At 44.6% G+C, this 19644-nt stretch overlaps 1 long non-coding RNA gene across 1 annotated transcript; it reads right to left on the bottom strand.

The window, feature by feature from the left end:
- Window positions 1-473: 473 nt before the first annotated feature.
- On the bottom strand, window positions 474-1701 carry LOC132075144 (uncharacterized). The gene is made up of 2 exons (XR_009418720.1): window positions 1649-1701; window positions 474-743 (listed from the first exon to the last, which is right to left on the bottom strand). It is a non-coding gene; the product is annotated as an uncharacterized LOC132075144 (long non-coding RNA).
- Between the last annotated feature and the right edge of the window lie 17943 nt (window positions 1702-19644).

Below are 19644 nucleotides of genomic sequence, written 5' to 3'. Positions count from 1 at the left end.
CTTGGTTGCGCTGCATGTCTGCAGCAGTTCCCTCTCCAGGGCTGGCTAGTGTGGGAAGGAAGGGCTCTGTTGGCACACAGCTTGCCCAATCTCTTGCCTGTGTGTGGCCAAACTTGAGGGGACCATGTGTTCAAGATGCACATGTGGGCAGGGCCCTTCTGCCACTTCTAGCCTGCTTGGCTTCATCAGGGACACCCAGAGCAAACACGGACCTGCCTGCAGCCAGGCAAATCCTGCAGGGGTCTGGGCACTTGGAGAGAGATTCTTGTCAGCATCCCCCCCGGATCCCTGCATCCCCCTTGCCTGGTTCTAGAGAAGGGAGAGAAACCAGTCAGCTGGAGGTAATAGGAACAGCTGACCCTGTGTGCCCTGTGCCCTACAAGGGAAAGGCCTTTTCCAGGGGAACAGATGGGTTTAGGTGCCATTTAAAGCAGCTCCTGTTTTACCCAAGAAAGCCTCACAAAATTTCAGAGTGAATTACACAAGCAGTTTATAAAACAGAGATGCTGGCAACACATCTCTAACACCATGGAAAGCCTTTTTAAGTAAAGCTGAACAAGAGGAGTCCAAAACAGCCCCTGTGTCCTTGAAATTCGGGCAGTACTACTGACTTAAGCTACCTGTGGCTGAACTTGAGTCTGGAACTGCTGCTTCTTCTGGTCCTCTGCTCCCACTCATGGCAGCTCAGTCAGTGGAGACTTTTTGGGAATGTGTAACAGCATGGCTCCATTGCTCCTCATGAACTGTAAAGGCCAAAAGTGCAAAGGCAAAAGGTGAAGAATAGCAATTTCAGAATAGCAATCACACAAGCAGAAGTTGCCATTGGTGTCATGACTTTAAACTTTTCAGAGTCTAGCCACTGATTTAGCATGTGCTGCCTCAGCCTCTCAGCACCTTCCTGTACACTATTTTCTTCAGGGACTTGACCAGTGAGAGCTAGCAATAGCTGCCAGAGACTCTCTTCTTCCTTTTGCAGTCATATGAACACCAGAGTTACAACCAACATGTGCATTGGAGCTGCAAATGCTCACAATTTTGCAGAAGTCAGGAAATTCCTCATCATGTTTAGAGAAAAAGCCCTACATACAGAAAAACAAAAAATAATTATTGGTTCTCTTCCAGTAAAAAAATCAAAGCAGTGAAAGTGATAAGACAGTCAGACTTGGTTAGAATAATCAGTATGGACAGAGGAAAGATTGGCTTGAATGAAATTTAGAGAGCAAAATGTCCTCCCATCCTTCCTCCGTGCAGAGTTGTACAATCACTGCTGCCATTGCAGAGGTGATAGCTTTGAGAAGAACCAGGGCTGGCTTTCAGTGCTGAGCTGATGGAAACACATGTATGCAACAGGTAAACACAAAAATGCAGAGGAAATAAAAACATTTTCTAAAGGAAACAAAACCCTAAACCCAGGAGTACAAACCAGAGTGGAGGAAATAGAGCAGAGTCAAGGCAAAAGGCTGCCAACAGTGAAAGGAAGGCTGCAGTTTTGGCTCACTGCTTAAACCAGGGCTTAAGAAAGTCTGGTTTTGACAAATGGACATCTTCAACTACATCAGGTTGCCCCAAGCACCACCTTGCTGTCTTATACAGCAAGAGTTCTACTATAATTATAGTGCAAGGATTCCATATCACCAGAGTTTCACACCTCCTCAATGTTTCTTGCAGGCTTCTCCTCTAAGCACTAACTGCTCCTAGTCCTTGCAGCAGCCATCTGACTCCAGAGCCCACTGATCCACTCTTTTATACCACTTGTTCTTATTGGCTACAGGTGTGGCCTGTTAAGATCAGGCCTGCTCCTAATCTTTAGTAATTGGTTGAGCTGCAACTCTTTAGGGGATAAGATTACATTCTATACCACCTTCATTTACCCCCTACAATTCCTCCTTTTTCTTTTAATTTAATTAAGAGTTGCAGCATTACCAGAAGAATATATTCAAATAAATTAACATTATGACATATTTATACATTTCATTTAGAACTAAGAGTTATGCAAAGGTTCAAACAGCATATTATAGTACAGATATACATATATATTTCTAAATGTTAGTTCAGTTTTATATTTTAAAGGCGCTTATCTTCATGTTTAACAAACACTAATAGCTGTAATTGATATATTTTGCCAATAGTTTAGTATTCAAATCCGGTTTCCCTGAATCCACGGGGTTATGTGGTCAAATCCCATTTCCCTGAATCCACAGGGTTATATGGTCTAGTCCCGAATCCACGGGGCAATATAGTTTAGTCCCAAATCACGTTGGGGTCACCATTTGTTCTCTTATATAGCAAGAGTTCTATGATCACTATAGTGCAAGTATTCCACATCACCAGAGTTACGTACCTCCTCAATGTTTCTCGTTGACTGCTGCTCATCCTTGCAGCAGCCATCTGACTCCAGATCCCACCAATCCACTCTTTTACACCACTGTTCTTATTTGCTACAGGTGTGGCCTGTTAAAATCAGGCCTGCTCCTAATCTTTAGTAATTGGTCCAGCTGCAACCCACTGGGGGATAAGATTACATTCTATACCACCTTCATTTACTCATACTGTATCCCCCTACACCACCCAACCTGGACTTGAATGTTTCTGGAGACGGGGCATCTCCCCCCTACCCTAGGCAACCTGGGCCAGTTTTTCACCACCCTCACTGTAAGAACTTCTTCCTCATACTTAACTTAGTTCAACTCTCTTTCAGTTTAAAACCATTATCCCTTGTCCTATCATAGCAGGCTGTGCTAAAAAAGTTTGTCCTCATCTTTCTTCCAGGTCCCCTGTGATGCTGAAAGGACATGATGAGGTCTCTGCAGAGGCTTTGCTGGGTGAGTGCAAAGCACTGGGGTAAACATGGATAAGTCAGCAAAACTGATGCAGCAAAGTGTTCTCACAAATTTGAAAGCAAAGTGACTGAAATGTAGCTGCTGTTGCAGGATAGGACTGCATGTTAGGAGGGTATTTTCATACCTGAAGGTATTTTCACAGGATAACAAATTTGTACAAATTTTCAGTCTCCATATTTCCCATTTCTCTGACCATATTTCTGGTGGCTCCTTCTGCATGGAGTGTTTCCACAGGTGTTCCTTATCTTTCCAACCTTCCTGCTAACAGACAGAAGGAAAAGAGAGGGAAATAATGGCAAATAAAGGATTTCCAGGGCTATAACTCTTCTTACCTCACCATGGCCCCTTCTGTCTTGTGACAGTGAGCCAGGGCTGGAGCTTGGTTGGAGCCTGCTGGGTTTGGTCAGTGCTGTGGATAAGGCTCTGAACAGCCCTGCCTCCTCCCCAGAGAGCAGGAGCAGAGTCCTTTCCATGCCTGTGCCTCATGCCACACAATTCAGAAAGGCATGCAGAAGGGCAAACACCCAACCAGCACTTAAACAGCCTGAAGGACCATTCCTGAGGAGATAAAGGGTGAGAGAGAAGCGTCAAGATGAGGGCAGTGAATTTTGTGAGTGTAGTCCTAAAGTAAATATTTGAACAGCAAGCTGGAATTCAGCCAGCTGGAGTATTTTATTTAAAGGAATCATCTTAGGGACAGCTGAAGCTGGCATCAGGGTGGTACAGAAAAATTAACCACATCCTGGCCACAACCAGGACTGAAGAGTTTGGGCAAAGCAAGGGAATGACTGAAACTACAACATGAGGAAAGAAGATACAGTCATAATTAGATATAATTTCAGCATGATGGTGGTTTTCAGACTAAAAATAAAATGAACAAATCTTCCAATTGAGCATGAACAGAGCATAAAAACATTAGAAAGACGTTTAGAACATGTTATTCATCATTTAGAAAGATGTTTAGATCTTTAGCAATAAGAAGCTGAATGAAGGCAAAAGAGGACTTCATGACAGAAGAAATCTGTTTCTCTGAGGGTGGTTGTACAGCACCCAGTGGTTTCAGTGGAGCAGGCATTCAGGCTGTTTGTTGTAGCCTCAGACTCCACATAAACAGGAGGATGTGGTTTTCATGTCAGGGATGATGAATGGGGAATCTCTTCCTAGAGCCAATTCACCCCATCCCTTCTAGAGAGTCAAAGAGAGCAAAATTGGCTTTTTTACAGCTGAATTTGGAAAAAGTGCCAGTTTTGGGCCATTGGGATGGTGCTGTTTTGTGTGCTTGCTCTCCTCTGTTTGAGAAATGCTGGGGAAACAGCATTCCCTGGTTTCTGGGTGCATTCCTTTACAGGTGGAGAAGGATGGAGCTTGCAGCCTTTGACAAGGAAGACAGAACAAAATCTACAACAAGAGAAGGAAACACTTGTAGGTGTTTTTCCTTCCAGATGCCCATTCAAACATTTCAGCTAACATTAAAAAAAAAAAAAAAAGCTTAAAACAGACTAACCAAAATCACTTTTAATCAGGTTTTGTTTCCATGGCACCTTTGATGTCATAAGCTTAATGGCTCTTCGGTGATCCATAGAGTCTTCCAGGAAAAAAAAAAAGAAGAAAAAAAAAAGGCTAGACAACCTGAATGCCAAATGTTGAATACACCTTTAAAAATATCCTTTCTGAAAAGTTTTCAGGTCTCACTTCTCTTTTAAGAACCAAGAGAAACCAAAACTTCCAACCAGGAATTTCCCCTCCCACGAGCCCCCACCCTGCACATCAATGGAAATCTTTGCAGAGAAGTGGGGATAAATATGGAGACCCACAAATACACTATTAAACTGCAACGGAAATGCATAAAAAGACTGCTATAAAAATAGCCAGAAACCATTGCTTTTTTTTTTTTTTTTTTTTTTTTTTTGTTCTACAGATGCAAACTCTCAAGAAACATCTTTCTGTCAAAACTGAAACAGATTGTGGTGTTCAGCAGCACATTTCCCTGCTAGGAAAACATTCTTGGTACAGTATTTTTGCTCTTTGTCTGATGTTTTTTCCAAGGATTTTCTGATTAAACGTGGTGATGATGGATGACAGCAGTCACACTACGGTTGCTACTAACACACACAAGCCTTGCCAGAGGTGAAGTAGATGTAATTTGCTTTTATTTAAAAGCTTGTGCTCAATAATACTTTCACTGCCTGATCTGGCACTTGTAGTCAAGCAACATTCCCAGTTCCATCAGCCCTTAAGGTCCTGGTTTGATTTTGTATGAAAAAAAAAAAAGGGCAGACCTTTGGCTTGAAGGTTTTCTGGGATCTCTGCCACAGTTTGGAGAGCAGCATATTCCTCTACCTGGTGGTTTTGGTGTGTGTAGGAAAGGAAATAAATCTTCACATGACTTGCTGCTGGACACTGGCAGTATCATGGAATGTACTAAAAAATAAGAAAAGTCCTAATCCTCATTGCTTCTTTGAAGTAATGATTTTTACATGCTGACAGTAAAACACACAGCAAAGGTACACTGTACTAACTTCAGTGGAAAGAACAACTTAAAAATTCTAATTTGAAAAGGAAAACTTGATAAAACTCTGAGTAAGAGATGTAAAACATGCATATCAAATGATATTTGTACAACATATGAACAAAATAAAACAGCTCTTGGAAATGGCTGGTGGGGGAAACAGGGCCAGCGACTCCCTGATGTGGAACCTGGACAGGATCAACCTCTGGGTGCTGTGGGAGCCTACAGGGGAATTTGAATTGGTGGAACTCCTTGGCAGCGGCACCTAGGGGCAGCAGATGGTCTCTGACTCAGAGCAGAGGAGGAAGTGAGGGAAAACTCACTTGTTTTCACTTGAAAGCTTGGTGACACCAGGGGCAGTGGGAGAAAAGGAGGGGAGGAGGTGCCTCAGTCAGAGCCAAGGTTGCTGGGCAGGCTGTGGTGAGCACCATGGGGAAACAAACTGTCCTGCTGTGAGGCATGAGGCCCAGGGGGATGCAGGGACCCAGGGGGGATGCAGGGATCCAGGAAGGAATGCAGGGACCCAGGAAGGGATGCAGGGATCCAGGGGGGATGCAGGGATCCAGGGGGGATGCAGGTATCCAGGGGGGGATGCAGGGATCCAGGGGGGATGCAGGGATCCAGGAAGGGATGCAGGGATCCAGGGGGGGATGCAGGGATCCAGGAAGGGATGCAGGGATCCAGGAAGGGATGCAGGGATCCAGGGGGGGATGCAGGGATCCAGGAAGGGATGCAGGGACCCAGGAAGGGATGCAGGGACCCAGGAAGGGATGCAGGGATCCAGGGGGGATGCAGGGATCCAGGAAGGGATGCAGGGATCCAGGGGGGGATGCAGGGATCCAGGAAGGGATGCAGGGATCCAGGAAGGGATGCAGGGACCCAGGAAGGGATGCAGGTATCCAGGGGGGGATGCAGGGACCCAGGAAGGGATGCAGGGATCCAGGGGGGGATGCAGGGATCCAGGAAGGGATGCAGGGATCCAGGGGGGGATGCAGGGATCCAGGAAGGGATGCAGGGATCCAGGGGGATGCAGGGATCCAGGGGGGATGCAGGGACCCAGGAAGGGATGCAGGGATCCAGGGGGGATGCAGGTATCCAGGGGGGGATGCAGGGATCCAGGGGGGATGCAGGGATCCAGGGGGGGATGCAGGGATCCAGGAGGGGTGCAAGGACCTTCCTTCCAAAGCAGAGCAGCCCAGCCTTGGAGGACTGTGCCCCATGGGCCAGTGGCCCACTCCCAGCAGTTTTGGGGTGATTTTTGCCCATTGGAGGGACTTGTATGGCAGCAGTTTGGGCAGGACTGCTGCTGCTGAGATTGGAGCCACGCTGGAGATGTTCATGGAGAACTGGCTCCTATGGGAGGGACCCCCTGGCACAGCAGAGAAACAACTCCTCTGTCAGAGTGAACTGGAGATCTCAAGTGATGAACTGCCCCAAACCCCCTGCCCTGTTGGTGCGAAGGAAGGAGAAGCTGAGGGGGGAAAATGGTGTTTTAAAGGCTTATTTCACTTCTCATTATCCTCCTCCGACTCTTTTACTAATAAATCTACTTTACATCTTTAAATTTGAACCTGCTTTGCCCTTAGAGCCTCGTTTCCCAGTCCTCATCTCAACTCATGAGTCCTGTGTTAAATTTTTCCCTCTCCTCTGCCCATCTGAGAACAAGAGAGGGTGAGAGAACAGCTTTTGTGGGTTCCTGGCATATGGCCAGTGCCAAACCACAAGATCATCTCCCTAACCTTGTGGCATTATGGTAAAAAAAAGAAACATGTAGCTACAATGTACTGAAAAACAGAAAGAAATCCTCCTTATATTTTGATAATATTTCTTTTTAGAGATTTTGCGTGGCTTGTGTTTTGCACAAGGGGATGGAATTGTCTATATAAATATATAATTTGTATATTATATATAAATATTTCTATATTTATATAAACATATAAATACATAAATATAGAAACACCACATATATAAACATATTACTCATGTATGTTTATAAACTCATGTATATATAAGCCCTTATTGAGAATTATGTTCTTTAAGAAATCCCACATGACACTTTTCTCACTGGGAGCTCTTCTAGGTAAAGTTGCCCTAGTGAACCCTGCAGACATTAATGTTCATTCATGTTCATGTGCACGAGTGTGCAGAGCCATGGTCAGGTTTTAAAATGTTCCTATTTATCCTGTTTCAAACCAAATATTTCCAGACAAAAGAGATTAACAGACACATTGAAGTCCCAATCAGTGCACCTATATGAAGTGCCTTATAAACAGGAGCATGCTCAAGTCACACTTAGAGGGGTGCTTTCCAAAATACTCTTGGATATGAGAACATGCCTTATAAATTACTTTATAAGAGATAGATAAGGAAAAGTTATTTCATCTCTGTACCTGATATTGGGAAGCACTGACAGCTGAGCTGGGTGGAAGCTGGTTGCTGATATGCCTAAAAGCTCTCTTAGATATGGCACTCACAAGGGAAAGCCAAGCAAAACATGCCTCCCTGTTAGGTCAATAAGAAGTGCATATAACTATAAATCTTGTGAAGTTATACATATCTGTCTTCTATTTGGAAAATGAGTCCCTGATTAAAGACAGGGGGCAGGACCCTGTAGGAATCCAGATCCAAGACTGGAGCAAGTGGAAGCCCCAAATAATCCAGAATTTTTAAGAGCATGTTGTTATCATCATTACACACACCCACATCTGCACACACTGACTTATACTAACTTTTTGGGGAGCTTTTTGGTAATTGTAACTAAAATAAGAGTCTTTTAAAAGGAAAAAAATAAGTCTTACTGAAAGCTGCAATTTAACTTTTCCATCTTGAAAGTATTATCCTCCTTTTTTTTCTTCTTAGTCATGATTTCTCCCTCCTCAGACTTGTCTTAGCCACTCTTTCCCTCCTGCTTTCTTTCTGTCTTCGAGATGAATGGGTTTCAGGAATGAACTTCAGAGCAGTCTGAAAGAAAAAAAAAAATCCCTTCCAGATTGGCTATTTTTCGATTAAATCCAACAAATGCATATTGCAGGCAGTTCAGCAAACTGGCCATAAAAGATCCAGTCTTTCATCTCTGTGCTACCTTTCCAGCTGCACTTTCAGCCAGATCAGAAGCAGTTGGCAGACTTCAGTCAGCGCCCCTTTCCTGAGGAGCCAGGACCTTCTGCAGCACAAATTCACCTTTGTTTAAGATGAATATCCAAAGGTGTCCTTACAAACATGCCACTTTTCCCCATTCTTCCATCACTTAGTTGTTTCTGCTGATATTCTGTTTTTTCCCTTAAGGGCATATTAATTTTCTTCTTGTTTAAATCTTCTCTTGAACAGAACAGAGTCGACCATTCTCTGTTTTCATGGTTGGTGGAGGGATTCCTGCTCCTTTTCTCTCTGCACCACTCACTTTACAGCACTTTTTGTCCCCCACAGCACGTTCTTTTGAATATCCCAACTCAGGCTGCAGCAATACTTTGCCTTAAAAAAACCCCTTTTCTCTTATCCATTCTCCCTCCCTGCCTCCCTTCCACCCAATCAGGAGAATATTAAAAGTAATCATTTTTTCCTCAAACCCACTCAGCATTTCTGCCCAAGTTAGATAAAGAATATAAGTTTTCTATTCCCATTTTAAAGTTTTCCCTTTAAACTACTGTTTCAGAACCTTTTTCCTTTGCCTGTTCTAGAGATAAAATTTCTTTTATGTTTAATTGTCCTCTGTCCTAAAGTTCAGTGTAAGATCAAATATTCAAAGGTTCAGCATAAGATCAAATATTCACTTTAAGTGCCATATCTATCCAGAGGTACCAAGTAGCTCCCAGTTCTCCCAGATTTACATCACACTAACAGAGAAAATCTGGACAAAAAGCCCCAGAGAGATGTCAGTGCCACAGATGTCATTGTTGTTTGCATGTACTACAGTGCCCTGATAAAAACCACGTGGCTCTGACTTACACAGTGACCTCAGAGCTAGTTTTTTCCTCCCCAGACATAAAATACACATAAGGAGAAATTAGGGGCATGGCTAACATAGAGGCAAGCTGAACAGCAGCAGCTTCAGGCTGAGCAGTTTCTGTCTGCTCCACTTCTGTAGGAGGTTTAGGAGTGGCCAAGTGGAAGACAGAAAGCACCAACTGCACCACAGCCCAGCCAGGAGCTCAGGAGTGCCAGACTGCCATGCAGATTTTTGCTTGTTTGTTTAGAAATTAAACCCAACAGAGCAATAAATACTCAGCTTGGTACGCCTCAGATCAAATCCTTCACTGTCCTCCACATGTATCATTTCAGGGCTGATCCCATCACCTTTAGAACAGCAGCTTGTGTAATGATTACAGTAAGGAATGAGGAGCTGAGAGTCCTAGGTTGTGTCTTCGCTCTGTTTGAAATTCCTCCACCAAAAGGGAAATGCAAGAGTTTGGAGAGCTGGCTGGCAGGCGCTGCCCTGGCTCCTGGAGCAGGCTGCGATTTGCCCTGGCTGGTGTGACCAAGGCTCCACTGCTCCTGCCCCACGAGCCCTGTTCTGTTTGCTTTCCCAGGAAGGAGAATGCCTGTGCTTCTTTGCTTAAACCTGCTCGTTTGAGAAAAGGGACAGGCTGGCTGCTCTCCTGGAGGAATGAGACCACGAGCTGCTGAGAGGAGAGGGGTCAGTCTGTGCTTCCAGCTCATGCCTGCAGTGTTTGTCAGGATGAGGAACAGCATGATACATCCTGCAGGGAGCTGCCTTTTAATCATGGAACTCAAGCAGGCTGACAGAGCCCTTCTGAGTGAGACCTTTACACAGGTACTCAAAACCAGCCATTAATAATGGACTAAATTGAATTGAGCATTGGCTGGTGTACTGCTACTAGTTTCACCCTCCCAACACTTTCCAAAAGCTAGAGTTTACAGAAACCCTCTTCATCTGACTCATGATTGCTTCAGATCGATCCCAACAGCCTTTACAATATTTGAATGCTCTGTAATTTTATTAGTCTGGCTTTTTTCACAGATGTTTTTGCTGTGTTCTGATGATATTAGAGTAAATCATACAACCTTGCGCTGGCTTTTTGGTGATGACCATCCAGCAAGTAAAATAACAAAAACAAAAACAAAAACCAGAAGTAAAGAGACTGTGATTGCTGCTTTTAAAAGTTTTTCTATACCCAGGATGTCAGCCACATAACTTCTCCCCCTTTTAATGGCCTTATGTAACCAAACTCCTTTTCACATGTTTGAGGTAGTACTCACAGCACTGTAATGTATTTGTGGGACTGCTTGTCCACACAACAAACATTCCCTAAAATGTGCTCAGGGGTCTGAATCACAAAAGGGAATGGCTTATTTTATGATCCTTTTTGTGGCTGCTGCCTCCAGTTGTCCTTCAAACATCTCTGCAGAGCTGCCTCAGTCACCAATTTGCAGTGAAGGAAATCCAGGCTTGGTACAACTTCACCTCAGTGCAAAGCACAGACTGTGAGCAGCTGCCTCGTGGAGAGATGAGACAACACCACAGCAAGTGTGGGAAGAGGGGCAACGTGGACCTGTGCCTGAGAAATCACTGCTCATCGTGGACTGAGTCATGTGTGTTTATCAGCCACAGCCCCAAAGGTCTAAGTTGGCATCTAACACATTTTTACACAAGTCCAGGGGTCTTTGGGTGGCTATAAATAGGAATTGGAGCTATGGTAAAGCCCCTTTACTTTGAGGTTTACTGTAAATAAATATTCAGGTGAAAGCTTTTAAAAAAGGCATGGTGTTTGGAATTTGTGACAAGAGAGATAATTTAAATAAAGTGCGTATTTTGAAACCACACTATCTTGTTCTCTGGGTAAGGGCCATGCAAAACATGAATTGGTCACTGAATAATGGTAGATTTGGTGGAATTTGCTTTTTTTGGATGGGTGCCCAAGTAGTCTAAATCGTGTACACACATGCTGACATCACTGGATGTGAGATTACAGAAATGGAGACTTAGATCTGCCTTTTTAGTAATTAAAATTTCTATTGTATTAGGTGTCCTTATTAGGAGTCCCTGATCCCTTTTAATTCCCATTGTTAGAGTCCCTGTTGCCTATTTTTAATATTCCTGCAATGTAAATACATTTTCACATTGCTTTAAGGACCTTATGTGAATAATACCCAAATAAACAGCAAACAGTGAACCATATAATTTCTGGATACTCCACATGCAAGTAGTGTGAATTCAGGTCATGGAGAACAGTGAATTTATGGGGATGCTACACTGGCTTATAAGACCAATTAAAGAAAAATGTAGAGTAGATTGCTTTAGCTAGTTTGCAAAGAAAGCTTTGAATATTTCATTTACATTTTGTTTACCAGCAGCTCCAAGTGAGTTTCAGGCAGATGTGTGTCCTCAGGAGCTGGGCCACCCCATTTGCATTTCAGCACTGCCACACTGCTGTGGTGGCACAAGCAGCCAGAGGAGACCATTGCTGTGGAAAGGCAGAATCCAGTGTTGTGAGCAGAGGGCTGGCCCTGTCCCCTGCCCCACTGCAGAGGGGCACCTGCACCCCTGGGTGAGGGCACCAGCAAGGGACTGACAGGGTGAATAATGCACGGCGTGCTTGCACATTCTTACCTTGGAAACTGTCCGTGTGTCCCACTGTCCGTGCGTCCCACTGTCCGTGCATCAAAGTGTCTGTATGTCCCACTGCCAGTGCATCCCGCTGTCTGTGCATCCCACTGTCCATGTGTCCCACTGTCTGTGTGTCCCACTGTCCGTGCGTCCCACTGTCCGTGCATCCCACTGTCCATGTGTCCCACTGTCTGTGTGTCCCACTTTCTGTGCATCCAAATATCCGTGGTCCCAACTGTCCGTGCGTCCCACTGTCCATGCAAACTGTCTGTGCATAGCACTGTCCGTATGTCCCACTGTCCATATGTCTCACTGTCCGTGCATCCCACTGTCCATGTATCCGTCTGTGCATCCCGCTGTCCGTGCAAACTGTGCGCACGTCCCGCTGTCCGTGCAAACTCTCCGTGTGTCCCTCTGTCTGTGTGTCCCTCTGTCCGTGCAAACTGTCTGTGTATCCAACTGTCCGTGTGTCCCACTGTCCGTGTGTCCTGCTGTCCGTGCATCCCACTGTCCATGTGTCCCACTGTCCGTGTGTCCCACTGTCCGTGCGTCCCACTGTCCGTGCATCCCACTGTCCGTGCGTGCGTCCAACTGTCCGTGCGTCCCGCTGTCTATGCGTGCGTCCAACTGTCCGTGCGTCCCACTGTCCGTGCATCCCACTGTCCGTGCGTCCCACTGTCCATGCGTCCCACTGTCCGTGCGTCCCGCTGCCCGTGCGTCCCGCTGCCCGTGTGTCCCGCTGTCCGTGCGTGCGTCCAACTGTCCGTGCGTCCTGCTGTCCGTGTGTCCCACTGTCCGTGCATCCCACTGCCCGTGTGTCCCGCTGTCCGTGCGTCCCACTGTCCGTGTGTCTCGCTGTCCGTGCATCCCACTGTCCGTGCGTCCCGCTGTCTGTGTGTCCCGCTGTCTGTGCGTCCCGCTGTCCGTGTGTCCCGCTGTCTGTGCGTCCCGCTGTCCGTGTGTCCTGCTGTCCGTGCGTCCCACTGTCCGTGTGTCCCGCTGTCCGTGCATCCCACTGTCCGTGCGTCCCGCTGTCCGTGCGTCCCGCTGTCCGTGTGTCCCACAGCAAGGCTGCCCTGTGCTCCTCCTTCTCCCGAACTGAACAGTGTTCCTTGCTTGGTGGTAACTACACTGGATGCCACAGTTAATATTTTAATATTATTCTAATATTTTACCAAATTAAGTAATACAATTAATTTTATGAATTAATTTAATATTTTAAATTTCTATATTTCAAACTGACATAAGTCCAGATTCTCACAATATAACTGAAGGCAGGATGTTTGGATAGGCAAGAAAGGAGGAGGAGCAAGAACTTTGTATATACTGCAACTGCATATCCAGCTGTACCTAATACTAAGTTCAAATTAAGTTCAAATTAAATATCACTGTTAGCTAACACAAGTGAAGTGTTTCACCGATATTTTCTATTTAAATTCCATTCCTCTCACATTTTGCTTGGCAGATATCTGGAATGTCCATCAGACCAACTTGGTTTTGCCCTGCACCACTCATTATGGTGTTTTCACCAGCAGAAAAACTGTAGTTGCCATAGTAAATCCACCTGGTACTAGCTCTGGGAAAGGCCAGTCCTAGCTTATATTTTACCTCGCAATTGAGAAATGTTATGTTTACCTTGAGAGATGTCCTGAGAAGGGAGTACTGAGATGTTTTTCCCTGCAGTTTTAGGAGCAGGTGCTCTTCTGGGTCTTGGCAGTTCCCAGCAATGTGGGGCAGGCTCAGGGCTTTCTCTTGGCTTCAAGGCAGGACAGAAGCTTTGGCACAATGAGCAGGATACACCTACAAAAAAAGATGTGACATCATATATTTATCTTTCGGAAAAAAGCTCCATTCTCTACATTAAATAATAACTCCTTAAATCTACCATATTAATGTGAAAATCAGTTGTCTTCCCTGGTTCATAGAGTCCCCTGAATATGCTGTATGTATGCCTCAACAATGAGTCCAAAATTTCAGTTACCAAAAAACCAATTCAGAATACTGGATAAAAGCAAAGACATTGAGAAAAAAATCCTGTAATATTTTCTTCTTTTGATCAAATCAAAAGTATTTTGAGAGATGTTATTTTAAATAACAGGGGGGAAAAAAACATGTTACTAAAATCTCCAATATGCAAAACTTTTTTCTGCCCCCAAACACTTGCATTTATTTTGGCATTGGCTTCCTTTCCAAAAGAGTTAGAAGCAATACCAAGCAATGTGAGTGCATGTTGAACATATTTTTCCAGGTCTCTACACTCACAATATCACCTTGCAAAGGTTTTGCTGGGGAGGTTTCAACACTGCATGTTTCTGCAACAATTCCAAGCATCTGGATACAGAACATTCCTGGGAAATTCCTGGTCCTTCTATTGGTACAAACTGCAGAGCAGTGTTCCCATAAGGCTTGCAGATGACTCTCACTTTTGTCAGATTTTTCATCCAAGTTTGAAAGAAACTATTGCAGGGTCAGAGAGTTTTATTAGTACAGGCTTTAGAAAGCTCTAAATAAAAATGAAAATTTTCTTGTTGAGAGAAATATTTTGTCCAGTATGAAACATATTAATTATTAACTTTGCAGTCCTTTGATTTTTAACTTCTTTTTTTCCTGTGAGCGAGCCAGTAACTCTAGAATCAACCTCCTGAAGGTAAAACTTGCCCTTTCCAAAAGGACTTGAGAGGCAAATCAAGTGTTCCCAGATTGTTCAAGTGACCTAGGAGCAGTATTTCCCTTCACCTCAGGCAAAAATGCACACCAAAGCACCTGCATGTGTGCCTTTGCATACCATGCAAATGCTCTGGGGTCAGGTGAGGGCTCTCCACAGGGACAGCAATGCATTTTCCCCAAGCCCTGCTCTTTGTCTTCCTGCCTCACCTGTACCTCTCTGGTCCACCCAGAGAGGGAGAGGTGCTGCTGGACCTGGGGTCCTCCTCAGCAACCTGTGTTCTGATCCAAATGATGAGATACATTTCCACTCTCCTCGAATATTCAAAAATAGGGGGAGGAATCAGCTTCCTGTCACAGAGATTTTTATATAATAGAAGACTGTCCAGCCTTGGTCACTCTCTGCCCTTCAGCATGGCAGCTCACCATGGAAATGAGAGGTCCCCAGCACAGGTGGCAGCTGTTCCTGTTCCTGCCTCACAAGATGACGCTGCCCACTGGTGGAGTCCCTGCTCATCACACAGGGAAAAGCAGAGTCAGGAATAATGCTGCCCCAGAGCTGTCATTAAAGAAGAACAGAGAAGCATGCTGACCCAAGGCCCTTGAGGATGACTGGAAATAAGTGCATTGCTTACACCGCCTGTGTCACAGGCATCTTTCATGGAAAACCCTTTCCTTAGGATTTTTTCCTCCTGAGAAGGTGAGAGGCCTCAGGAACAAAATGTAAACATTGATTATCTGCTGCTATGGGATGCAACAGGTGGATCTTTGATGGGTCACATGTGGTTGTTTTTGATTAATGGCCAATCACAGTCTGCTGGCTCATATTCTCTGTCCGAGACACAAGCCTTTGTTATTCATTCCTTCTTATTTTATTCTTAGCTAGCCTTCTGATGAAATCCTTACTTCTATTCTTTTAGTATAGTTTTAATGTAATATATGTCATAAAATAATAACTCAAGCCTTCTGAAACATGGAGTCAGATCCTCATCTCTTCCCTCAACCTGAGACCCCTGTGAGCACTGTCACACACCTGCTCACCAAGCTTCAGCAGTGGCTTCCCATGTTGTTAACCAAACTGGAAGTGTCAGAGCTCCAAGAATCATCTCCCAAATTGTGGTAAAGGACAAGACAGTGTCACAGTTTCAAAGCAACAGCACATTCACCTTCCTCCATCTCCTTTTCTCTATTTATCTCCTACCTTCACGCACAACTGTTGTGGAAGCAAGATTGTGCATTAAGCAAATTCCCTTGGCTGTGTACACAGATTTCTCCTTTTTCAGATATCACAGCCAATTAGTCCCTTTTCATTGGCCAGCAGGAGCAGGGAGGTCACTGTTCCCCTGTTGGGCAGCACCTGGAGTGCTGTGTCCAATTTTGGGCCCTCACTTCAGGAAGGACGTTGAGATGTTGGAGCATGTCCAGAGAAGGGCAGCAAGGCTGGAGACGGGTTGGAACACAAGTCCTGTGAGGAGCAGCTCAGCTGTGTAGCCTGGAGAAAAAGGGGCTCAGGGGTGACCCCATCACTCCCCACAGCTCCCTGAAAGGAGGTTGGCCCAGTGAGGGTCGGGCTCTGCTCCCAGACAACCAGCCACAGAACAAGAGCACACAGACTAAAGATGCACCAGGAAGGTTCAGGCTGGACATCAGGAAGAATTTCTTCACAGAAAGGGAGATTGGGCATTGGGATGGGTGGCCCAGGGAGGTGGTGGAGTCACTGTGCTGGAGATGTCTAAGAAAGGCTGGATGTGGCACTCGGTGCCCTGGTTTAGTTGACAAGGTGGTGCCAGGTCATGGGGTGGACTTGAATTTTAAGGGTCTTTTTCAACCCAGTTAATTCTGTGATTTTCAGATTTGTATCCCTTACCTATTGCCATGACATCTGATGAGATAATCCAGCAGGCAAACCCGATCTAAACTCAGGTTTTTCCCTTCCCCCAACACAGGGACAGAAGCAAATAGAACTACTTCCATCTCATTCACAAACAAAAAAGCCAAACATTTTACATATAGGCTCTGGAACCATAATTTTCTAATGTCAGAGTTCACATGAAATACCTCTTATGTTGTCTCAGCCCGTTTCCTGGCAGAGAGCTGTGATCTCCGAGAACACATAAATGTTTCAGTATTAGTACTAAGAAGCCACATGAGGGAGCATTTGGAGAATTGAAATGCTTTCCTTGTATCATTGTAAATAAGGGAGGGAATCAAACCTGATCCCTCTGGGATATATGGAATTCAGACAAATCTAGACGTTATTATTCATTTCTCCACTCGCACTGGGATGCGGAAATTGTGATTCCCACTGAAGACAGAGTTTTTTTTTTTTTTTTGAAAAAGCCCATTAGTGTCTGAAACAGACAATTTCTTACTCTGGCCAAGGTATGCTGTGACTGGTATACCTGAAAGGGAGCACAGATAAATGGGTTTACATTTCAGCTAAATGGAATTATGGGACACTCTGTAGAGGTTATTCCAGGCTGAGTGTGACAGCAGCACCAGTTTTCCCAGATTATCAGCAGCCTTGGCTGCCAGTGGCAGGGAGTGGTAATTTCTGCAATATTCTGACTGGGCAAATAGCTCAGCCTACATGCTTCTAAATGATTTTTACTTTTATATCTTAGAGCTTACTAAAAAACCAAAATCCACAGGTGTATAAAGTTAATTAATCCCACTGTTCTTATAAACTATCTCACAATTTTTTTAATATCTGGGGTTAGCAATAGTGAAAGCAGTCAAAATGGGAAATAAAAACTTGTCCACATGAACTGTAATGAGAAACATGCATAAATTTGTGCTGTATTCTTATATCAGAAAAAGAAATAGTCAGCTGCCACTTGGGCTATCCTTATTGACAGTCAGCTCAGTCAAATAACATCATGTGACTTTACCAAAAGCATTTTTGTCAGTAGTGCTAAACAGGTGTTCAATAAATAAAACATTTAGCTCTCTACCTCAAAAGTCAATATTCATAGGACTTGTTGTCAATCAAAGAAACTCATATTAAAGGCAATTTTGAAATCAATAGGAAAGGACTCTACCAAGATCCTGTTTTCTCCCTCATTATTTATACCTAAAATTGGCTAAAGAGCAAGCAACTAATGAACTGCATAAAAATCAGGTTGCAGCTATGACCACACACAGCTGTGAACGTTTGACTGCAAAATTTGCAACTCCTTTTAAGGGGCACAAGTTCCTTTAGTCACTTTCTGCCCAAATTATATAATAACCAACTCCAGGCGTGGCAGAGAGGTGGAAGGGAAATGAAAAAAAGAAAAAAAAGAAAAGAAAAGAAAAAAAAGAGGAGCACAAAATTTTAGCTTTTAAGTGGGTTTGCTTGGGGCTGCTGGAGGAGGGTGGGTGTGCTGCTTTGGGGGAAGGGGTGGTGGGTGCCCGCTGAGCCATGCCAGGCGCCCAGTGACCACCTCTGAGGGGCTTGGCTGCCTGCCTGCAGGGTGGCCCTGCAAACCCCCCTGGGAAACTGATCCTCCCTGCAAATAATCCCTGTTTGTCAAGGGATTAAGCCTAACCCAGATGGCTGCAGGCAGCGGCTGGCGCTCGGTGCCCCCAGCACAGGGGGATGCTCAGGGGGCTGCAGCTGGGGCGGAGCTCTGCAGGTCCCCTCTGCTGCCAGCCCCAAAATCCTGCCCTGATGGGGCAGCACATTCACCCCCTGTCGCTGCCACCCTCTCACTGCCTGCTGCTCCCTTTGCACCACGTCATCTGACCCTTCTCAGCAAGGCAGGGCAGCTCTGGAAGCCTGGTGCTTGCCGATATCCTCATCTCCAGAGAACAATTCTTTCCTGCTCCAGTAAATAGGACTTTAAAGGTAAATGGTATTATAGTGTTAATTTCAAAGTGAATTATTCAAAAAGTGCTCCATATATCAGCAAGCACCATTTTGTGGAACTATATTAATGTTCTTAAATACAGTTCTCCCTTTCTAAAAGCTGTTTTATAGATCCAGGAAATATGTCTGGTATGAAGAAGTGCTTATTGTAAAGGATGTTTCAGCAGTTGTGTCCAATTAATGAGGAAGGCAGGATGTAGTCCTATATAAGAAATAGCACAACAGCAATAATTCCTTGGGGCTTGAGAATCTTCACACTTTCAGATCCTGCACAGTTATCCATTCATTCAAGATACCAGATCAGTTTTGTTTCATATTCTTATTTTAACTCATAAAAAAGGAGAAAAAAATAAAAAGAAGAGAAAAAAAGTAAGCTCTCCTTTCAACAAAGGCTCTGTAAAGAATTGAGAAGCTGAAAATAAGAAACTATAGCTTTTCAGCAGAGATGCCTCCAAGTAAATGACTCAAAAAGGACCTTGAAGCTTCCAGGATTAGCTGAAACAAGCAGAAAACTCCCAATGCTGACAGCAATGGCCATTTAATAATGAAAGGACCAGACTGCAAAATTCCATTTTATCCCTGTGATTCAACCATCAGCCCCCTTACTTGGTTTATCAAATTTAAAAGGTGAAAAGAAGACATGAGGTGCAGAAGGCCCCCTCCTAGATTTCTCCATATTGACTTGTTACTGAACACATTTCAGCAAACAAACTATAGCCTTACTTTAAGGGACAATGTATGTTCTTTGAAACTGTACGGCAGTAGGAATCTGAGCAGAAATCTTGGTTTTCTGGATTTTTCCCAGTCAGATGAAAGGGCCAAAACTTCCCATCCCTTATGCCCCACATCCATTACATGAACTCCATGGCACTGAGGATTAAAAACAAATAAATGCAAATATTAAGAGGATTTAAAATGTCTGTGAGGTGGCTGTGTCCCTGTTGTCTTTAGTAAATAATGGCTGAATCTATCTTTATTTGTGTTACCAAATTGCTTAGGGGCTCAGCCAGGCTTGGAATCCTACAGTGAGGGCCAGGGCAGGCTGGGGCTGGAGGTGACAGCAGGCAAGGATTGTTCTCATCCCTGTTGTGCTGAGATAATTGTGGCATGGGGAGATTACACCCAACTGAGCACCAGCAGCAGTTGCTGCCCTTGGGAGCTTGAGGGAGGCGGCAGAAAACTGGAGCTGCTCCCTCTGAGGTTAACAGGGCCATGG

Source organism: Ammospiza nelsoni, chromosome 6, assembly GCF_027579445.1.
Source record: "Ammospiza nelsoni isolate bAmmNel1 chromosome 6, bAmmNel1.pri, whole genome shotgun sequence".
Lineage (NCBI taxonomy): Eukaryota > Metazoa > Chordata > Aves > Passeriformes > Passerellidae > Ammospiza > Ammospiza nelsoni.
The sequence above is the reverse complement of the archived record's forward strand: the minus strand, read 5'-3'. Positions and strand labels throughout refer to the sequence as shown.